This window comes from Stenella coeruleoalba (assembly GCF_951394435.1).
Source record: "Stenella coeruleoalba genome assembly, chromosome: 15".
NCBI classification, from domain to species: Eukaryota; Metazoa; Chordata; class Mammalia; order Artiodactyla; family Delphinidae; genus Stenella; species Stenella coeruleoalba.
In genome coordinates this window covers 46,693,733-46,715,445 of record NC_137161.1, presented here as the reverse complement: position 1 = coordinate 46,715,445, position 21,713 = coordinate 46,693,733, and the positions used below count along the sequence as shown (strand labels likewise).

Sequence of the window (21,713 nt, the reverse complement as noted above, 5' to 3'; positions counted from 1 at the left end):
ACCATTGATCAGCAGGCTGTTTTCCCAGGTGAGCAAACTGTGCCAGGACAGATTGTTTCGTAGGAATTTCCTGCCGTGAACAGCAGAGTTATTTATTGGTTTACAATAACTTCCTGGAAGAAATGCTTAAGTTGTGTTGACACAGATGGTCTCGATTCTCAGTCCTAAGAGTTAAGCTTTGCGGATGCAGCCATCTTAGTTCACAGCCCGCTTACTTGATTTCAATCAAACCTGTGTAAAATCCACCACCGGAGGCACAAGAGGGGCCTCTCAAGCCCCCAGTGGACCAGGCTCCTGACTCCTCTTTGGTTCCTGGATTCTGTCTTACGCTGAGATATTCATTTCCTCCTGGTGGACAGGGTGGACCCAAACCCCCCTTCTCCCAAGGCACCGCCTACATCAGCCTAAATATTGGATCGTCCGTAATCACCACCTTATGCTCAGGAAATGCAGTGGGGCTGAATCTCACCTAGTAGTTAGGTTTTAAAGTCCCAGCAAAAGGAGAAAATTGAATAGAGTCCAAATTGCCTTTGAAAATTCCTGAGGAATTTGTTGGACCCAATACTACCTACTGTTAGGTCCAATGCAGCCAGTTTTTCCTGCAGTCCTGGGAAAAATCTTTTTTTTTTTTTTTAAGTTGTATAACAGGTAAAGTAGTTAACTTGTATTTCTGGGCCATGTCCTATGAAAGAATCCATCAGACAAGAGGTGAGAGGCTGCCTGAACCCACTGAGGGCAAGTCTGCTTCTCTCCTGAGTCAAATGCCCTTGAGGAAAACGTGTGGAAGTGCCTGGAACTATATAACTTGGTGTTGTCTTTTTTTTTTTTTTCTGCAGAGCTTAAATTGTTTCGTTTATTCATTAGATGGTCCAAGTGGATGATCTAGTTACCTTATACTCCTTTCTCTCTTCTTTATAGACTTTGTTACTCTTTACTATGGCTATTTCATAGTTATTATGGAATAATAATATCATTCATTATTATAATATTAGATAAATAATATTGTTAGTTATTATGAATTATTCCACAATTTAGGCATGCAGTTACCCATAGGATGAAGACAACTGCCCCTTGGACATTTCATACTGACTCCTTGGAGGTTCGTTGTAAAAATGGTTACCAGGGTAGCCCTCGGTCGCTGAGATGGGCTGTCCCTCCGCACAGCCCTGGACCCACTGGCTCTTCGTTTACTCGTCATGCTTTTTTTTGACTCACCTTGATGGAGCACCTGTGATCAGCCAGGCTCTGTTCTAGGCACCAGGGAGAGAAAAGCCAGAAGCCATCCCACTTCATGGGGCTTTCAGTCTGGTACCAAAGAAGGATATTGCTCAAATATAATATTAAACCCATAATAACGAATTATAAGAGAAAACAATGCTTCGTGAAAGAAGTTAGAGGGACTCTGAGGACAGATGAACTGAGTGGGGCCCCAGCGCAGTCTTTCCTAGGAAGTGGCCTCTGCTGTAGAGCCGGGGGTGAATCTAGGGACTCAGTGAACCTCTTGTGTCCCTGCAGGGCTACCCTCCACCACACCAGCGATGCCCTACATCCAGGTAGGACCACTTCATAAGGTGGGGATTCGTGGTTACATTCTTGGCTCACAGCTGGATTCCACATGTTCATTATCCCTTTCTTGATTATTAGGGCTCACGTGATTTTGTGCAAAGCGTGGGTCATTGAAAGACAATCAGCAGACCTCTTTTGCAGCGTCATCTTCCCCTATCCTGTGTGTGCTTTTAAGCCAGAGCTGCTAACCACGAGCAGCGAGCCTTGATTTGTGGTTTCGCATCTGTCCTGGCTCCTGGAAGTGACCCAGATGAGTTGCAGGACGCAAGGGTCTTGGGTAAGGTGGATGGTCTGAGCATTCTGGTGTAATTGACAAAGCCCCGGGGTTGTGGTGCTCATGGAGTCTCTTCCTGGAAGCCTGGCCACAGAAATCCTGTGCCGGACAAACACATGGTCCACAGCCCTTCCCAGCATCATTGCTAATGTTCCTCAACCACCCGTGAGAAAAGTGTCTTCCTGCCCTGCAAGGTCTCTGTGAAAACATGTGGAGGCAGATAGGTGATGCCCCAGACAAGGCAGCAAAGTTATCTGCACCTAGTCATAGATGTGGACACAGAGAGCTGTCAGATTGCAAGGCTGTGTTGTGTGAAAGAGACAGTAAGAAAGGCGTCATCTGGGCTGGAAGAGTTCTAAGTGGTCCTGGCTGAGGGCCGAGAAACTCAGCATCATCTTGGAACCCTCCTTTTCCTGGATTGCCTGGCTTCCAAAGCCACCCCTCCCCACCCCATCCAGGCGCCCAGTGCTGGCAGATCCCCCTCGAGTCTTCAGGATCCACCCCTCCTTCCCTTCCCTACATCCAACTCCCTGCTTAGGGTCTCGTTCTTCCCTTTGCGGGCACTGCAGATGATGCCCGGAATCCATCTGCACCACCTCTGAATGTGGTTGGTTGGTTGTTTCTTGTCAATCATTCCATCCATCTGAGTTGCCTGCTTGCAGACCCCGGCTCGCGCTGCACCCTGGACCAGGTCTGTACTCTTCACCTTGACATTCGAGGACTTTCAGATGGTGCTTCCACCTTCTCCCAGCTCTTTCTCCACCGGTCTTGTCCCTGTGCCCTCACGGGTCTGCCTCTGTAGCCCAAACCTGCTGTGTCCCTCCCTCCTCCTGCCCACCTTCCACCCCTCCCCATCAGGCTCCCAGCTGCCCTTCCAAGCTGGTGTCCCTTTATCCATTGACAACGGAGCTCATGTGGGCTGAGCGGGTGTCTGCCTGGTGGTAGAAATGTCACGTAGGCCTAGCCGTGGCTCTGGCGTAGTGCCAGGAAGTCATCCTCAATTCACAGCTCGAGCACTGCCATGAGAGATTCGTTCTGTCTTTCGTCGCCATGTCCGTGACCCCGAGGGGGATCCTCTTGGAGCAGAGAATGGTGCGGGAAGAGGACTGGTGTGATTGCCCCCCTGAGCAGTTCTACATATACCTATACCATTCTTTTTTAGATTCTGTTCCCATATAGGTCATTACAGAGTATTGAGTAGAGTTCCCTGTGCTATACAGTAGGTTCTTATTAGTTATCTATTCTATATATAGTAGTGTGTATATGTCAATCCCAATTTCCCAATTTATCCCTTCCCCCTCCTTTCCCCCCGGTAACCACAAGTTTGTTTTCTACATCTGTGACTCAACTTCTGTTTTGTAAATAGGTTTGTTTGTACCATTTCTTTAGATTCCACATATAAGCAATATCATATGATATTTGTCTTTCTCTGTCTGACTTATTTCACTCAGTATGACAATCTCTAGGTCCATCCACCTTGCCGCAAATGGCATTATCTTGTTCTTTTTTATGGCTGAGTAATATTCCATTGTATATATATACCACATCTTCTTTATCCGTTCCTCTGTCGATAGACATTTAGGTTGCTTCCATGTCCTGGCTATTGTAAATAGTGCTGCAATGAACATTGGGGTGCATGTGTCTTTTTGAATTATGGTTTTCTCTGGGTATATGCCCAGTAGTGGGATTGCTGGGGTCATATGGTAGTTCTATTTTTATTTTTTTAAGGAATCTCCATACTGTTCTCCATAGTGGCTGCACCAGTTTACATTCCCACCAATAGTGTAGGAGGGTTCCCTTTTCTCCACACCCTCTCCAGCATTTACTGTTTGTAGATTTTTTTTGATGATGGCCATTCTGACCGGTGTGAGGTGATACCTCATTGTAGTTTTGATTTGCATTTCTCTAATAATTAATGATGTTGAGCATCTTTTCATGTGCCCCTTGGCCATCTGTATGTCTTCTTTGGAGAAATGTCTATTTAGATCTTCTGCCCATTTTTTGATTGGGTTGTTTGCTGTTTTGTTATAGAGCTTCATGAGATGTTTCTATGTTTTGGAGATTAATCCGTTGTTGGTCGCTTCATTTGCAAATATTTTCTCCCATTCTGTGGTTTGTCTTTTCATTTCGTTGATGGTTTCCTTTGCTGTGCAAAAACTTTTAATTCGGTCCCATTTTATTTTTGTTTTTATTTTCATTACTCTAGGAGGTGGATCAAAAAGATCTTGCTGCGATCTATGTCAGAGAGTGTTTTGCTAATTCGTCATAATAATATTGCAAAGCATACCTGACATCAGTATTCGGTGTGTCTTTTCTTTCTTCCTAGATGCTTACACCTGGAGAGGCCTTAGAGGAGTGGTGCCCCATAGAAATACAAAGTGAACTGCAGATGTCATTTTAAATGTTCTAGTAGCCACATTTAAGAAAACAAAGGAGCGACATTGATTTTTAATAATATATTTTATTTAACTTAGTATATCTAAAATATTGTCATGTCAACATGTAACAATATAAAAATATTAATTGGATATTTTACATTTTTTTTTTAGTACCACGCCTTTGAAATCCAGTGTGTATTTTACACCGAGTGCATCTTGATTCAGGCTAGCAGCATTTCAAAGGTCCCACAGCCACACGTGGCAGGTGACTTCCGTATTGGAGAGTGAAGGCTTATGTTTTGTGGACTCTATACCTCCTCCTTTCACAGATAGTGAAACTAAGACCCAGGGAGGTTGGAGTGCCAGGGGCTGGTTATTAGTCCCCAGCAGGGGTGGGAATTGCACCTGGCCTGACTTTCTCATGTGGCACCCCCATCCCACGTAGCCTTCCTGACGGTTCCACTCTGGTCGCTTCACCCTTCTCCAGAGAGATCCCCCAGGAAACTCCATCTGAAGAGGTCATGGGGACAGTGGCCTCTTTCTGGAGCATTGGTTGGCTTTTTTTTTGGACACACATGCATATCTTTCACCATCTGCTCCAAATGCTTCCAGGACACAGGCCGCACACCCTGCACCCCTACCCCCACCCAGGGCCTGACTTTCGAGGAATGCCCTGAACATTTTGGACAGCGGTTCCTGTTCGTGTTTCCAAAAACAGTGGATTTCATGGTTTTAGAGGGTAGTTTCCCAGCACATGTTGGCCATCCATTTCTGATATTAAATGTTGCGTGTTAGGCCACAACACGTTCTCACTTGCTTCTGCCTTTTAAACATCGGGAGTGAAATAGATTCCCCCAGGTCCCCTCAACCACGTTATTTCCACAGGCTTACTTGTAACTCTGAGTTTTTATAATTAGGAGGATACCAAGGAAGAAGATGTAGGTTTGAAGGATTCTTGTTTCAATGTATGATTTTCGAAAAATTAAATCATGCAGTATAAAATGAACACCTCACACAGTATAAAAGGAACATCTGTCAAAGCTTTATTCAAACCATGCATGAATCCAGGAGGCCAGTGTAAGGCTGGTTCAAATAACGCTTGGACAGATGATGTATTTGTAGTTGACTTAAAAAGTCATTCTGTAATAAGTTTGCTAAGTTCAAGTCAAAACTGGTAGTAGTACTACAGGGCAATAAAACTGTGTCCTTTGGGGTAATTTTTTTTTTTTCTGAACCGAAATCTGCAGGCTGACTTGTATCTTCACAGTGCCTGAGTCCTTCATTAACAGCACAGAGCAAAGTCAAACACAGGTGCACCCCTTAGATAATTAAATAATCTTTAGGTGACCTAGTTAAGCAGTGCCAGAGCATGACAATGAAAGGATGTACTCCCTGTGGGTTCTTGTTAACATAGAAACTCCCAGGCCCGTCTCATATCCATAAATCAGAACCTCCAAGGGAGGGAACGGAAGCCTCTGGCATTAACAAGGGCCCTGGTGATTCCTGTTTTTGGAGCCACCAGAAGACACCGATTCACCAGGTAAACCTGTCAAGGTGAGATGCCCGAGTCTGTGTCTCTGCATTTGCCTGCATTTTAGGAAGTAATTGACACGTGAAATGCGGTCCCCGGACAGACGGGCAGTGTCGGCATCACCCGGAGTTTGTTACCGAGGCAGCCTCGACTAGTGGTTCTCAAAGTGTGATGCCAGCTCCCCGCGTCAGCTTTCCTGGAGACGTCTTAGAAATGCAGGTTCTTGGATTGTGGAATGTGGGAATCAGATGATGGGGTTGGGGCCCGTGGTCTGCGTTTTAACAGGCTCGCCGGGGGGAGTCAGGCTGGAGAATCACTGCTCTATGTCTTAGATTTGAATGACTAAACAGACTGATACAAAAAAACATAGAAATGGCTGAATTCTGGGCTTGTCTCCATGTCCCCGTCTGGAAAATGCAGTGACATCACCTTCCCAGTGGAGTTGTGAGCTCACACATGGTACTTTGACGATTGTGCCCACTCACTCTCTACAAGCCTTGGAATAATTGCCACCGTCTGATAAGATCTTCTGTTTTATTCTGTCTGTGCCCTCACCCCACGGCCATGTTTCATTCACTCTCTCAAGAGCGGCTGCACACAGACACTGAGGCACCTGCCCCAGCCCCTGTAAACCAGAAGCCAAATCGCCCACCAGGCCTCCGACACCTGCCCACCGGTGCTCTGATATTCTCTAAGCTGAGGTTCAGAGACGTGGGCTCCTCCCCTCTCCCGGGAAGGCTTGGGGGAGGTTAATTTTTTAACTCTGTTGTTGGTCTACACGGCCGTTAGCCAAAGGAACCGAAGAACAAACAGAAGCAGCATGTCCTTTGCTGGATGCCTGGCATTTTGGCAACAACTACCATCCTGGTGCCACTTCACATGCACAGCCCACCTTCCTCCTTATTCAACTGCTTTTAAAAATTTATGTTTAGTTTCACACTCTCCCAGGCCTGTTCCAAGCACTTTCAACCCATTGAGTTATTTAATCCTCACACTATCGTTATGCCCATTTTACAGGTGGGAAAACTGAGACCGGGAGAGGTTACAAAACTTGCCCAGGGTCACACCACTTGTCAATTCTGTGGTGGTTCCCTGGTGACTGTACTTCAACTTGGAAGGAATTTTGTAGAGATGGGACCTAGCACCCTCGGGGCCTTAAATTGTCGACCTTGTGCCTCATCCAGTGCTGAAATGAGATACTCCCCCCACACCTCTTTCCAGGTTGCAGCCCCTGTATTGGACGCTGGTTAACTAAGATGTGAGCCTGACTCCACTTTCCCTGCTTGTCACCCCCAGCCTGTCCTCTGCTGGCCACTCACAGATATCCCTTTCGGACGACCGCCTCTCAGAGTTTCCTGCCTCAAAAAGTGGGGATTGTTCTTTCTAAAGACACCCAGGAACACAACCTGCATCAGAGTCAGGGTTTACTAGCTGCTGCAACTGCTGAGAACATACTAGAAGAACCCTCAAGCAGAGGACTCTCAGCAAGAGGGCACCCGGAGGCGCATAGTATAGGATTTGGGCTAATTCTAAGGAATTAGGTTGCAGACTGGCAAATAAAAATACCGGACACCAGCTGAATTTGAATTTCAGATATAGCATGAGTACATCCTATGCAATATTGGGGACATACTTACATTAAAAAAAGTATTCTCTGTTTATCTAAAATTCAGATTTAACTGGGCACCCTGTCTTTCATCTGGCAACCCTGAAGGAGGCTTGGAGTGTCATCAGGAAGTGAGGGCAATCCCGTGATTGGGCAGCGCAGTGAGTTTTATCCAGAGGCAGGAGGAATGGAGGGAGTCAACGCGCCAATGCTACAGAAGCAGCGACGCTGTGTGTCAGAAGAGGGGGCCGTTTAGTCATTTTTGTGGTTTGAGTGTCTGTGTTCTGTCTTGTTTCAGACCTGGTCCCTGGCAGCCTTGTCGAATTGGTGTGTTGACATTCTGTGTGTGTTACTTAAGTTCAGGTGGAAACAGGCCAGTTCTCGTTGAACTTCCCAGTTCGGGGCTTGTTTCCCGAGAAGCTGATGGCTGAAGATGCAGATCCTCCGGGTTCTGGTCCAGGACAGCCAGTCCAGTCTAGGCCGCTGGTTCTCTGGACATACTTTTGGTTGTTATAGCTTGGGTGGGTGTGCAGCTGGCGGGCTTCCTATCACACACAGGCAGCCCCCAGAACAAAGAATCATCTGACCCTAAATTTCCACTGTGCTGAAGTTGAAAACTCCTGGTCTGCAGTGTCAATTAGGAAATAACCCATTCCTGGGGTTTCTCTATCTCTGGGGCAGGTCTTCCAGAAGTAAAGAAAGCAAGGAAAGTGTGAGTGTGGTTAGCACCCACTGTCCTGGCCATTAATAGTAGGTGTTCAATAAATATGCTGGATGAATGAAAAAGCGTGTAATGCATGTATGTGTGTATTACCCATATATCGTTCATTTCTTCAACCTGTATTGATTCAGCACCTATGGTGGCAGGGCCAGCCCTGGGCACTGAGTGTGCGGTGATGGGGAAGCAGATAACGATCAGAGAAACTTGAGCTTGAAGGACAGACAGGTAGGAAGGCCTGAGGGGGGAGGGCTCGTTGAGGAGGTGGTGTTTAAGCTGAACCCTGCAGGAGGGAAAGAGGCAGGGAGAAAATTATTCCCAGACAAGGGGGAAGCACACAAGCCGGGGAGCAGGGCCTGAGACTCTGAAAGAACAGGGTGGCCAGTGTCTGGGTGGTGGGAGACGGGGGTGGGCGTGAGGTAAGGGCCCGGTGCGGGGGGAGTAGCCAGGGCCATCGTGCTGACTGGGTGAGGACCTGGGAATCATTCTTAGTGCAGTGAAGCCATGAGCATTTGGGGGAGAGGGAGTGACATGATCCAACACGAGCAGCCCTCGGAAAGCTTGGCAACAGCACCCTGTCTTTAATCCATCAACCAAGAAAACCAGAGTGCAATTCACATCTTCCCTGGCCCCCACCCCTCATAGGGTGCAGAGTGGGCCTCCCACCCAGCACAGCTCAGCTTGCTGGTCAACCCACCCGTGTCCCCGTGCCTGGCCGCTCCCTCCAGAAACATCCCTTCTCCCCTCTCCCAAAATGCCTCCCGAGTCTCCCCGTCACCTCCGGTTCACTCTGCCTCACCCTCCACCTTCTCATCTTTATTGCACATGTCATCTTGGCCCCTCTGGAGCCGTGGACTTCATGTTTTCCTTCTCTGAACCTTCTCAGAATCGGCCCTGGGAACGCTGGACCAGAGCCACTCGAAGGCAAGGCGTTTAGGAATGTTGTGAGGTCTCGGTGTGTATTTGTTGCTCAGGCCCGCCCCAGAGTTTTTTAAATAACTTCTCTACCTGAAATATGCGGAGTAGACCAGAGGGCAGACACCCAGGCAACCGGACAGTCAATTAGGGCAGAGTCAGCAAACTGCCACGCTCAGGCCAGACCCGGCCAGCGCCTGTCTCCATGGTGGGGACACAGACACACCTGGTCACTGAGGTGCTGTGCACGGCTGCTTCCATCCCACGGTGGTGGAACCAAGTTGCTCCAGAGACCATACGGCCTCTGGAGCTTAACATATTGACCCTCTGGCCCTCTGTAGGAAGAGTTTGCTGAGCCCTGACTTGGGAGATAATTGCATTTTGCAACTGACTTCTTAAAGGCAATCTTGAGTGTGGGTAGCAGCGCCTCCAGTTTACAGATGAACACATGACAGGGCCACTAAGGGCCTGGTCTCCAAGGGCGTGGCCCATGCGCTTTCCCGAACCACATTCTCTGCCTCCTATAGATCATCAGAAGTAGCCAGAGTGAATATACCAGAGCTCTCGACCCCTGGTGCCTACAGGGGCCAGGCGCATAACCTAAACCAGTCGAGCCCTCCCAGGTGCAAGTTGGTAATTGAGCACTGACCTTTGGCCTCAGTATTGGTGAACAGTAGGGAGTGGTGGGGACTGAGGCAAACCAGAAGCAGATATCCCGTATAAAGAGGTCAGCATCACCACGGCCCAGAGTTTTTCAGCTTCAAGAAGCTAGAAACCTAGATTTTTATGGAAACCTCCTGATTTTTTTGTAGGAAACATCATATGTTTAAATGCTGGAACCATTTTAGTTATAAAAGACGGGACAAGCCCACGTGGGGCGAGTCAGACAAAACATAGCTGAGTGTGTCCTGAGGCCTCCAAGGACCTCTGATATATGACATCCACGTTGGAGGGACTGTCAAAGCCGTCCTCGGGAAGGGCGGGTCCCTAACGAGATGCCAGGCAGCTGGGAGTTGCCCTGGGCTCTAACCAGGGGAGCTTCCATACCAGCCTTTAGCCCTGGCTTCTGGGCAAGCCTTCAGCTGGGCATGAGAGCAGCTTCAGACTCCACTTATCCGCAGAGGAAAGGAAATGCCCAGGAGCCAAAAAGGAGACAGACGCAGGAAGGCTGAGCTCGGGATGTCCTGGGGAGCCCCAGGGTCTGAGATGAAGCTGGTAAGTTCATCCTGGGAACAGCCAACAGGAGCGTCCCAGAGGTGCACACGTCAGCCTTCTCCACTGTAGCAAAGCCCAGTATTACCTTCAGTGCCTCAAAGATGTGCATCCTTACACAAAAGAAAAGACTCGTGGGAAGGTCATGGCTCTGCAGGTCTAAGAACCCTGTCTGCCAAGCCCTGTTGCTCCATTACCACCTGCTTGATGTGGGACAGACTGTGCAAACCTCAGTTTCCTCATCTGTGAAATAGGGTTACGAAAAGCCCCAGACCTATCACACCGGGATGATGTGAGCATTAAATAAATGACATGATGGGTGGTACCTGTCCTGTCACATGTGACGTGGATGTCCTGAGACTTCCCCAGTTAGGACAGCTTCTGTCTGTCCTTCACCCGTCACATCCATAGAGCTACCGCCTCAAGGCCTGACAAGACTCATCTAAGAAGCGTCACGTTATGTTCTGTCCATAAGAACTTCAGAAAGACTTTGGACATCAGAGAGGGGGGGAGACTAACCCTCTGGTAACTAGAATCATGGTGCGGAAGGAATCTCTCATCGCGGGGCATACAAGTGAATGAGAGTTGGGGTTAACTCGAGGAGCGCAAAGACATCATCATTTATAACTAAGGCTTCAAGTTCAAAAGTTCAGAGTTTTTCAGAATCAGACTGGAGAGAGAGAAATGACTGCCAGGCCGAAGAAGGTAACGCTTCATTTCCATTCGGAGAGATTCGTGGTCATTTGATGAGCATCTCCTGTTTGAAGGAGCTGTATTTCGGGCTTGAGTGGCGGAAAAATATCCCCACAGTGAACACTATGCCTGCTCTCAAGTTTTTGCTAGTAATCTACTAAAGGACATAAAACATCTGTCCCCAGTGCAGCCCATTTCATAATCTCCCCCCGAGCCCCCCTCCCTGTCTCCTTCACCCCTGCCACTCACCCTACGGTGCTTTCCTGCCCTACCCCAAGACCACACTAAATGCCTTTAGAGTTTCCCAAAGCCTGAAAGATTCTGCCCCACCACCACCATTTGTATATAATTTAAAATATTTTTTTATTTTTCCCATGTGACACGCAAGTTAACTATATGATGAAATTAAAATGCTTCCTTCCTGGAAACGTTTGACAGCCAAGTGCTGGGCTCAGCAGCCTCCACCCACCACCGGCTGGGGCTCTTATGGCCACAGATGTGCGGGCACCTTCCCTATGCTGGGCCCCATTCATCCTCCCACCAAGTGATCATCACCCCTTTTACAGATGAGAAGACTGAGGCTCAGGGAGGTACGGTCTCCCCCACGGGTCCCCCAGGCGGCAGGAGCCCAAGCTGGCCTTCCAACCAGGGCTGTGTGGTTCTGGGGCTCATCAGGAAGCTCGGCGGGTCTGCCTGGGGACCCCTGAACCTTGGCTCGCCAGGGGGCTAAGCAGGAGCCCCGGTGAAGGGGCTCAGCTCGGTGTGGTCAGGGTGCCCAGGGGCCATGGCACAACCAGGCCTTGGAGCCCAGGGGCCTGTGCAGGAAGAGGTGTGTCGGCCACACTTCCTCTGACTAGGGGTCCAAGCGTACTTAGACGCAGATTTTGAGGGTGAGGAACAGAGCTGCCTGAACTTTCCAAAGCAGAGATTTCCCAGCAAGAAGAGTGTGCAAAGTGAGCTTTGAAGATGAGCTGGGAGAAATTAGGGAAGTGATTCCTGGCAGCCTGTTTTGTTTTTTGGGTTTTTTTCATCTTTACTGGCATATGATTGCTTTACAGTGTTGTGTTAGTTTCTGCTGTATAACAAAGTGAATCAGCTATATGCATACATATATCCCCATATCTCCTCCCTCTTGCGTCTCCCTCCCTCCCTCCCTATCCCACCCCTCTAGGTGGTCACAAAGCACCGAGTTGATCTCCCTGTGCTATGCGGCTGCTTCCCACTAGCTATCCATTTTACATTTGGTAGTGTATATATGTCCGTGCTACTCTCTCACTTCGTCCCAGCTTCCCCTTACCCCCTGTGTCCTCAAGTCCATTCTCTACATCTGGCAGCCTGGTTTTCATTCTTAAGTACGTTGTTTTAATTCCCCCCCACCCCGCCCCGGGGGTAGGGGGTGAGGGTTTTGAGTGATATCATTTCAGATTTACAGCAGAGTTGTGACCATGGCACAGAGGACTCTTTGTATTATATATACTATCATGTATGTTATATAATATACATGCTATACAATGTCAAATTTCCATATAAAGTTGCAAGAAGAGTTCAAGGGCCTTCCATATGCTCACAGAAGTCATCTGGCCATAGACAAGTTTCTTGTCGGAACCAAAATGCTCAGATCCAAAACCAGGCGAGAGCTTTCGGGCATTGCTTGTAGTCACCAAAGGAAGGCATGTGGGGTTGGACCCAGCTCTCTAGCTCCGGCCCCGACCTCAGGCCTGCAGGTCGATGCACCTGTTGTAAGATCAGCTCTTCCCTCCTGGAGGGTCTCAGCCCAGCCGCCTGGTTCCAGGAGGCTTGTCCAGCATTGGGAAGATGCCCAGTATCCTGGGCTGGGCTGGTCACTCCTAACCATCTTGGTGTGTGAACATCAGGCTGTTCTCCATCCTGAGTGTTTGTTGTCATCAGGAGACAGGAGACGCCGAGGTGTAGGGACACATGGCCGCGGGGGCTGCATTTTATCCCGGCATCAAGAGGCCCTGGGGCCGTAGGTGTGGAATCGGTGGACAGGCTCTCCAGAGGTCACATCTCGGACCCTCTGGGGCTTCGCTTCAGACGACCGTTACCTTCTTAGGGGACCCCAGGGTTTAGAAGCTGCAGCGGGGCCATTGTAGCTTATTTCCTCCAAAGACAGTCCCTGTAGCATAGATCTGTAAAAAAGACAAAACAAAAAACTCTGAAGCCCTGTTTTCTGACTTTTGTGGATTCTGGTTTTTAACTGTGGTAAAACATACCTAAAATTTACCGTTTCAACCATATTTAAGTGTGCATTTCTGTTGCATTAAGTACATTCACATTATTGTGCCCCCGTCCCAACCATCCATCTTCAGAACCTTTACATCTTCCCAAACTGAAACTCCGAACCCATGAAACACTCACTTCCCCTTCCTTCCTCCCCCCCAGCCCCTGGCAGCCACCATTCTACTGCCTGTCTCTATGAACTTGATTATACTCTAGGAACCTCACATCCGTGGAATCGTACAATGTTTGTCCTTTTGTGACTGGCTTATTTCACTCAGCATCATGTCCTCCAGGTTCACCCATGATGGAGCATGTATCAGAATTTCCTTCCTTTTTAAGGCAGAACAGTATTTGATTATGTGTATAAACCGCATCTTGTTTATCCATTCATCTGTTGATGAACATGTGGGCTGCTTCCCCCTTCCACCTATTGTGAGTAATGCAGCTATGAACGTGGGATGGATTCTGCTTCTAAAAGTTTTTTTGTGTGTGTGTTATGCGGGCCTCTCACTGTTGTGGCCTCTCCCGTTGCGGAGCACAGGCTCCAGACGCGCAGGCTTAGTGGCCATGGCTCACGGGCCCAGCCGCTCCGCGGCATGTGGGATCTTCCCGGTCCGGGGCACGAACCCGCGTCCCCTGCGTCGGCAGGCGGACTCTCAACCACTGCACCACCAGGGAAGCCCCTCTAAAAGTTTTTAGTTCTCTTGCCCTGAGTACGGACATTAAAACGTCTCTAATAGAGGAACATCACCCACAAGGTACATGAGCATGTGTGTTGTGGGGAGTGTGTGCTACGGCTGAAGTTAAGCCTGAGTCTCTTGCAAAATGCAGCTCCTGGTGTCTGCCCGCTGGGGCGGGGGCCATGCAGTCTGCTCGGTGAGCAGAGGGGCGGCACTGTGACTTAGGACCAATTAAAGTTGTCCAAGTCACTACCGGCTGTGGCCACTCACCAGGCATGTGTTTCCTGTTACTTTTCTCTGTCTTACCTTTCCAGTCACATTGTAAGCCTTTTTAGGGACAGGGACAATGTCTTCTACGTCTTTCAGTGTCCATTGAGCCCAGTTCCCCAAAGGTGGCCGATCTTCAATAAATGTGTGTTGACAGTGGCTCTCATTCCAAATCTGCTATCTCTCCGTGCTGTGCATGGACATCTTTGGTGTCCGGATATGCCAAATATGTACTTTCCCACCATCAGAAGGACTTTTCAACAGCTGTTCTCGTGTTTGCAGCTGAGCAGCTGAATTAAATTAGTGAATGGACGTCTTAAAACAATTCGAGTTGATTAACCTATAAATATACATATATATTGGTTTTGTCCTCAGGGCTCTTGGACCCCTAGAACCTTGTTCCACGTCAGCCGAGGAGTTTGTTGAAATGCAGAATCTCAGGCCCTACCCCAGACCTAGGAACCAAGACCTGCATTTTTGACAGGATCCCCAAGTGATGCACGTGTGCATCCCAGTTTGGGAAATACTAGTCTGGGGAATATTATTCTGCTAGTTTCATTCTGAATGATAAAGAGGGTTGAAACCCTCTTTATCAAACTTGTCCTGTTTGTGTAGAGGAGAGACGAGGCCAAGCTAGCGCTGGAACGCTGTGCCCCGTTCTGGTCACTTTACGTAAGCAGAGTTGCAGGAATAGTCCCGCGTATACCTGTTACCTGGGAACATTAGGGAGGGACCAAGGCACCCAGCTGCCTCAGGTAGAGGAGGTAACCTGAGAGGCCTTGCTCTGAATTTATAGCGAAAAGAACCACACTGGTTGGGGTCCCCAGACGCAGGTTCAGAGACAGGTTATGAACACCAGCAGTCTGTTTGGGAGGTGACCACCAGAAGCTCAGGTCGGGGCGTAGGGAGGTGAGACAGAGAAGGGAGAACAGCCACTGGGGCTCAGTCCCGCTGGGGACCTTGGGGAGACTGTATAGTGAGCATCAGAACTGTCCCTCCTGGGTGAGGGGAAGCTGGGGTATCCGTGCATGGAGCCCCTCCTGCTCTGACCTCATCTGCCCACAGAGCATCTACAGCCTTGGGCAGAGGCGTCCACGTGCTTGCAGTGGAGCCTGAGGGAGCAGCGACCCCGGGAGGTACGGGCTGCTGCCTGTATCCCATCTGAAGTTCTGGGGTGCCTCGGCCGACATCTACATCAGAGCTCCAGGTCCTGATTAGAAACAAAGCGTTTGCATTTTAGTCAGTTTCAAAGCCTCAATGATTCATTGCCTGCCAGTTACTAATCATCTTCACAAGACTGAAAATGACCAGACTTTACATTGTCTTACAATCCAAAGTCCCTTTTCATAATCCCTCTGCTTTCTTCCTTCCCTAAATTAAATATATGTGCTCAGAGGATGTTGTCATACTCAATTTACAGAAAAAAACATTTTTGATGATCGATTCTAAATTTTTCATCTTCATGTTGCAAGTTGGAGATTCATGTCTCCTCTCCTGTTACTTTCCCCTTGAATCCTTACTCCATTTCTCTTTTTAAAAAAAAAATTAAAATTGAAATTCCAAATACGGCAGTTACTATTCCTAGGGGCCATGTCAGCATCTCCTCAAGTCAGCATTTCCTTAAGAGTTTCTGTAGAACACTGCTCCTCGGAAAGTGTCCTCAACAGAGCCTTAACGATCAGAAGGGCTTATAAGGGGAATCTAAAAAACTAATAAGACACATGAACTTATTTATAAAACAGAAACAGACTCACAGACTTAGAGAATGAACTTACGGTTACCAGTGGGGGGAGAGTTGGGGGATGGATAGATTGGGAGTTTGAGATTGATATATACACACCACTATATATAAAATAGATAACTAATAAGGACCTACTGTATAGCACAGGGAACTCTACTCAGTACTCTGTAATGGACTATATGGGAAAATATCTAAAAAAAGAGAGAATATATGTATATGTATAACTCACTCACTTTGCTGTACACCTGAAACTAACAAAACATTGTTAATCAACTATACTCCAATATAAAATAAAAATTAAAAGAAAAAAAAGATCAAGAAGGCTGTGGAATCCTACACACTCTGTTCTCTTCCTGGAGACTCTCACTTACACCAGCTTCTTAAAAGGTTCTGAGGAGTCCACGTGAACTTGTTTAATTGAATGTTTAACCCAGTTTCATTGGCTATTTCCAATGTTACTGGAGCAGTAACTCTTGTTTTGAAATCATGCCTGTTCACATCCCGCACTGCTAGTGTTGGGTGAAAACATTTGAAGAAATGCCACTTGAAACACTCTCAGGGCATTTGAAATTAGTAGCACTGGGGTGGGCTGAGCAGAGACAGTGGGCACAGGAAAATTACAGCTCAGAGTTTGCACTGCTTTTTGTAGCTAGGAAAAAAAAAAGAGAGAGAGAAAACTTCCTTACGTGTAACTGAGGTTTTGGAATGAGGAGTGACTCTGATTCCATGCTGAAGTTAACCCCTGGCCTGTAATTGAGTTGACCTGTCAAAAAAAAAAGGTGGGCTGTGTGGGTGAGGTACAGCTCTGAGTGTCAACCTGGCCTCGAGGGGAGAGGAACATAATTCATTAGCTCAGGCCATGACAAGTGGCAGAGCATCCCATTTCCTTAGTTTTATCAGGGCCTTCACCAACCAAGCGGTATATTGCTGGTACTTCCATTTGGCAACTTTGAGCACCTACTGGCCGACTATCATATTGCCAAACCCAGGAGCTCTGAAGACTGATCTAACTGCTAGGCTGTTAACTCCAGGCTCTGTATGAATTCCACCTGTTGAACTGTCCTTTTACTTCTCTTTTTCCCAAAGAAGATAGCTATTTTTCCTATGGAAAAAGAAAGCTATTGCAGAAAAAATTCTTAACGTAAAGAAGAACGAGAATATCACCTATATTGTACCCTCATTAATTGCACCACCTGGAAATGAGCCCTGTGAGAATCTAGATGCTGATGAGTACAGAAGTTTGCTTTCTCTGTTTGTAATTCTAGTGTATTATATTAATCCATAGATAAATATATTACATAAATGGGCTCAGAGAATACATACAACTTTTTTTCCCACTGAATAACAGGTCTCTGTATGTACATACTGACATATCAATAAACATATATATGTGTGTGTATATATATGACAGAATCACCATTTTAAGGGTTGTATAATATTCCAGTACCTTTCTGTACCACACTTTTAAGGAGGCCACTGTTATTAGACACTTAGTCCTTTTTCCATTGTTCATGATTATAAATGATGTTCTCAAGAACCTTCTTTAACATATACCTAATTGCTTCTTTGGATCAGTTCCTAGAATTGGAAATGCTGAATTCGATAGTTTGCATACTGAGTTGCAGATATATACATTCAGATTGACTTCCAGAAAGGGGGAGTCATTATTTCTCCTCCAGGGCTTATTGAAAGCCCTGTGCAGGCAGCTGCTCGGTAGGAAGCTGGAGGTGGTAAAAAGGGAAGTGAATGTGACTTAGATATTTATGCCACTGCATTCCGGAAAGGCTAAGGGGGGCAGCTGGCCGTCACCAAGAGTTTGAGCCAGAAGAGGCGTTAGAAATCCATTGATGTATTGAATGCTTGAGGAAACTGAAGTCCAGAGAGGTTAAGCGACCCACACCCCTCACCCTATACACACACAGGGCCAAGGACCCACAGTCGTCAAGTCTCTTAGAACGGATAGACGTGAAAAACATAATTCTCATACAAATACGTAGTGAGCGTGTGTCAGAGATTGATTTAACTCATTAAGGAGAAAATCAACAAATTATTAGAGCCAATCATAGATGGCAGAGACTAGCAAATAAAGAGTGGACCAGTTGGTCCAAGTGTCCAGACCTGAGTTATCCTCTGGGTCCCTCCCCCTGCCGGTGCCTCAAATGGCAGACCATTCACCAAGGATTTTGTATCCAAAGCCCAGAAGTTTTGTTACTGAAGGTAATGAATGCTGACATGGATGCAGTCGATGCTGAAAATCAGGTAGAACTGGAGGAAAAAACATGACTTATTAATCAAGTGTTGGAACTCCAACACACACTTGAAGATCTCTCTGCAAGAGTAGATGCAGTTAAGGAAGAAAATCTGAAGCTAAAATCAGAAAACCAAGTTCTTGAACAGTAGATAGAAAACCTCATGTCAGCTTCTAGTGTTTTTCAAACAACTGACACAAAAAGCCAAAGAAAATAAGGGATTGATATCCCTTATGTCTTATGGAATTGCTGCTGACCTTTTTTTCTTTAAAACTTGGATAGATTGCAATAGTTATAGTACTTTTGTTTGTGGCTTCACTGAGTACTTACGAAGATAATGTCAGATCTAAGCAAAATTAAGAGCATAACAGGAGACTTCCATGAGTTTGTGTATTATGTTAGTGTACAAAAATGTGCAGACGTATTGTAGAGACTTTATAATTAGAAATGCATATATTTGTGAAACTTGAAAATGAATGTTATATCAAATTTGCTTTGATCTATAGGTTTAGCATTGTCTTTTATTATAGGCATAGTTAGAGACACAAGAAGATAACCACCGTGTTGTGAAAAAGTGACCAAAATCATGTACTGAATGCACAGCTTTATACACCCTGTCCACCATCGTGTGTCTCTTCTCCATTTGCTTTCTTCCCATTTTCCTTCCCCTAAGGAAAAAGTTGGTTTCACATTTGTAAAAAGTAATTTTAGTTAATCATCTAAGAGAGTAGCCCGAACTCTGTTGAAACTTAACCAAAGTAAGATACTTTCTCAGTTTAGGGCTTATTTGTTATATTTAGTAATAAGATAAGATAGTTGGTTTCTGTTTAATCAATTGAAAACGGGGGCTATAAGGATGAAGATTTTTCTTTGAAACTGAATTATCATATTGGGAAGATTTGTCATTAAAAACTTCCTTTGCACAAAATAATCCACCTGATATCTGAAAAGACGAGCTCTGGTTGTGTGTGTGTTTGAAATAGAAAATTTTGAGGAAAACAGAAATAGGGTAGGAGAAGTATTCAATACTTGGTAAGTACTTGTAACCAAGTACTTGGTAAGTACTTGGTAAGTACTTGTTTTTAGTCCAGATTTGTGGTATCTCTGGCACAGATTAGATTTGGGGGGGAATATATAAGAAAATGGATTAAGTTTGGCTAACCTTATGTAACCACACCTAGAAGGGAATAAAGTTTGGTCTCAGGTTTATTTGCAGTACCCAGACGATCAACTTTGCAAAGTCCCTTAAAAGTGTTTCAGTATCAGAATCATGAATAAAATGGGAGAGTTTTACATGTATACGAACTGATGCTTTCTCAGTATTTTATCTACTTCTCCCAGAATTTTCTGTAAACCCAGCTACTGGTTTGCAGAGTTTTAGTCATTTAACAGTTTTTTAAAATTTAGTTTGTAAAAAAAAAAAAAAAAAAAAATTAGTTTGTAGATTCCATTTGGTAAAGAAATCAGTATCAGAAGTAATGTTAAAATATTAAATAGGAAGAGAGATCCACTAATATAGTTTATGGTTATTAAATTTAGGCTAATCATAGAATAATCTTAATGTTCGTATTGGTGTAAGATCTGATGACTTTAGCTGTATGAATATATGATAGTCATACTGCAAACATTTTGCATCCCTTTGTGACCTAATTTTCAAACATTTAAAGTTTTCAAACATTTAAAGTTGTGTTGCCGTTATGCTTTGCTGTTTAATAAAAAGCTGTTTCAAAAAAATAAATAAATAAAGAGCGGACAAAAGTATTTTATCTTGAACCAGCTTTAAAAATCTGCCACTGGCCAGCTTTGTGTATCTAACTTTGCAAAGTTAGATATGGGCTTGATATTGCCGATATGCAACCATTTTTTGCACTTCCAACACTGCAATTTTATATAATTCAGCCTAACACAAAACTGGCTCAACGTGGACAGGGCAATAAAACCAAAACCTTTGGGGTTATCTTTTCTGCCAAACAAATATCATTTGCACCGTATCAATCTTCCATAAGTTCTGCATCTGACTTTACAGAATCTGAGCCTTCATCCAAAGAAAAGAGTTGAGGGAATTCCTGGCTGTTCAGTGGTTAGGACTCTGCGCTCTCACTGCCGGGGTCCCGGGTTCAATCCCTGGTCGGGGAACTAAGATCCCGCAAGCCATGCGATTCAGACAAAAAAATTAAAAAAAGAAGAGTTGAACAAAATGTGATCCCAGGCGACCCTTAGGCAGGCTTGTTAGATGGTGCCCAACTAGGACTTTGAAGGGAACTTTTGAAGCAGGCCTCTCACTGCTGTGGCCTCTCCCGTTGCGGAGCACAGGCTCCGGACGCGCAGGCTCAGCGGCCATGGCTCACGGGCCCAGCCGCTCCGCGGCATGTGGGATCTTGCCGGACCGGGGCACGAACCTGCGTCCCCTGCATCGGCAGGCGGACTCTCAACCACTGCGCCACCAGGGAAACCCTGAAGGGAGCTTTTTCACTTCAAGTTTTGCATAGTTTTCTTAACTGTAGGAACAACTTTTGTGGCTGAACCGGTGAGTGGGTGGGCAAGGCTGATTGTAGTGGTGAACCTACCCACATTGGGATTCCTCTGAATGCTCGAAGGCTGAAAGGGCAGCACATTCGGGCTTTAGCTCTAGTTTCCCATGCGATCGGCCTCCCAGTTTCCTTTTTCCCAGGACCTGAGCAGAGATGCCTGCTCGCTGTGTGGGAATCTGCTCTGGCCAGTCTTCCAGCCTCTGACTTTGTGGAACACCTCTCGGGAGACTGTCACACCTGGAGGGGGTGCCAGGTGGAGCCCAGGAAGCTGGAAGGCTGGCTGGTCATCCGACCGCACCCGTTTTGTAAGTTCCAGGATGTTAGTCACACGCAGCACGTTTGTTACTAAGAAGACAGCAAAACAAGGCACTAACAATCGACCAACACAACCTCAGGCCCTTCCACTTGAGCTCCATGAAGACAATTGACAGCGCGTTTCGATTCTAAGATGTACTGATTTTCAAACTTTACCATCTCTGAAGTTATTTGTATCCTATAGTCAAGGGTGTGTTATAACTGGCAGATCTTTTTTTTTTCTTGATGGTGTCTTATAATGATACTATCTTAAATTTGATGGAGCACATTGTATGTCTTTCTTCTCTGTTGTTGACCTAGAGTACTCTATATATGTTTCTTTTTTTTGCTTATTTTCCCCCGGCTTTATTGAGATATAATTGACATCCAGCACTGTTCAGCATAATGATCTGACTTGCATACATCATGAAATGATGATCACACGAAGTTGAATGAACATCCATCATCTCATATAGATACAAAAGAAAAGAAAAAGAAAAAAGATTTTTTTTCCTTGTGATGAGAACTCTTAGGATTTACTCTCTTACATTACGTCCCAGTACTTACTTATCTTATAACTGAAAGTTTATACCTTTTGACCACCTTCATCCAATTTCCCCTCCCCGACCCTCCACTCCCACCTCTGGTAACCACAAATCTGATCTCTTTTTCTATCAGTTTGTTTGTTTTTGAAGTATAATTGAGCTACAAGACTAAGTTAATTTCTGGTGCACAACATGGTGATTCAGTATTTCTGTACGTTACAAAATGATCACCACTGTAAACATTTCTTTAAAATCTTTTTAAAATATGCAAA

The 21,713-nt window shown here is 46.0% G+C and overlaps 1 protein-coding gene and 1 pseudogene across 5 annotated transcripts in view; both read left to right on the top strand.

Moving 5' to 3' along the window:
* RIN2 (Ras and Rab interactor 2) overlaps positions 1–21,713 on the top strand; it is a 238,423-nt gene that overhangs the window by 139,473 nt on the left and 77,237 nt on the right. The window lies entirely within an intron of this gene.
* Positions 17,746–19,223, top strand: LOC307197749 (short coiled-coil protein-like; annotated as a pseudogene). The gene has a single exon. The product of its transcript is annotated as a short coiled-coil protein-like (transcript).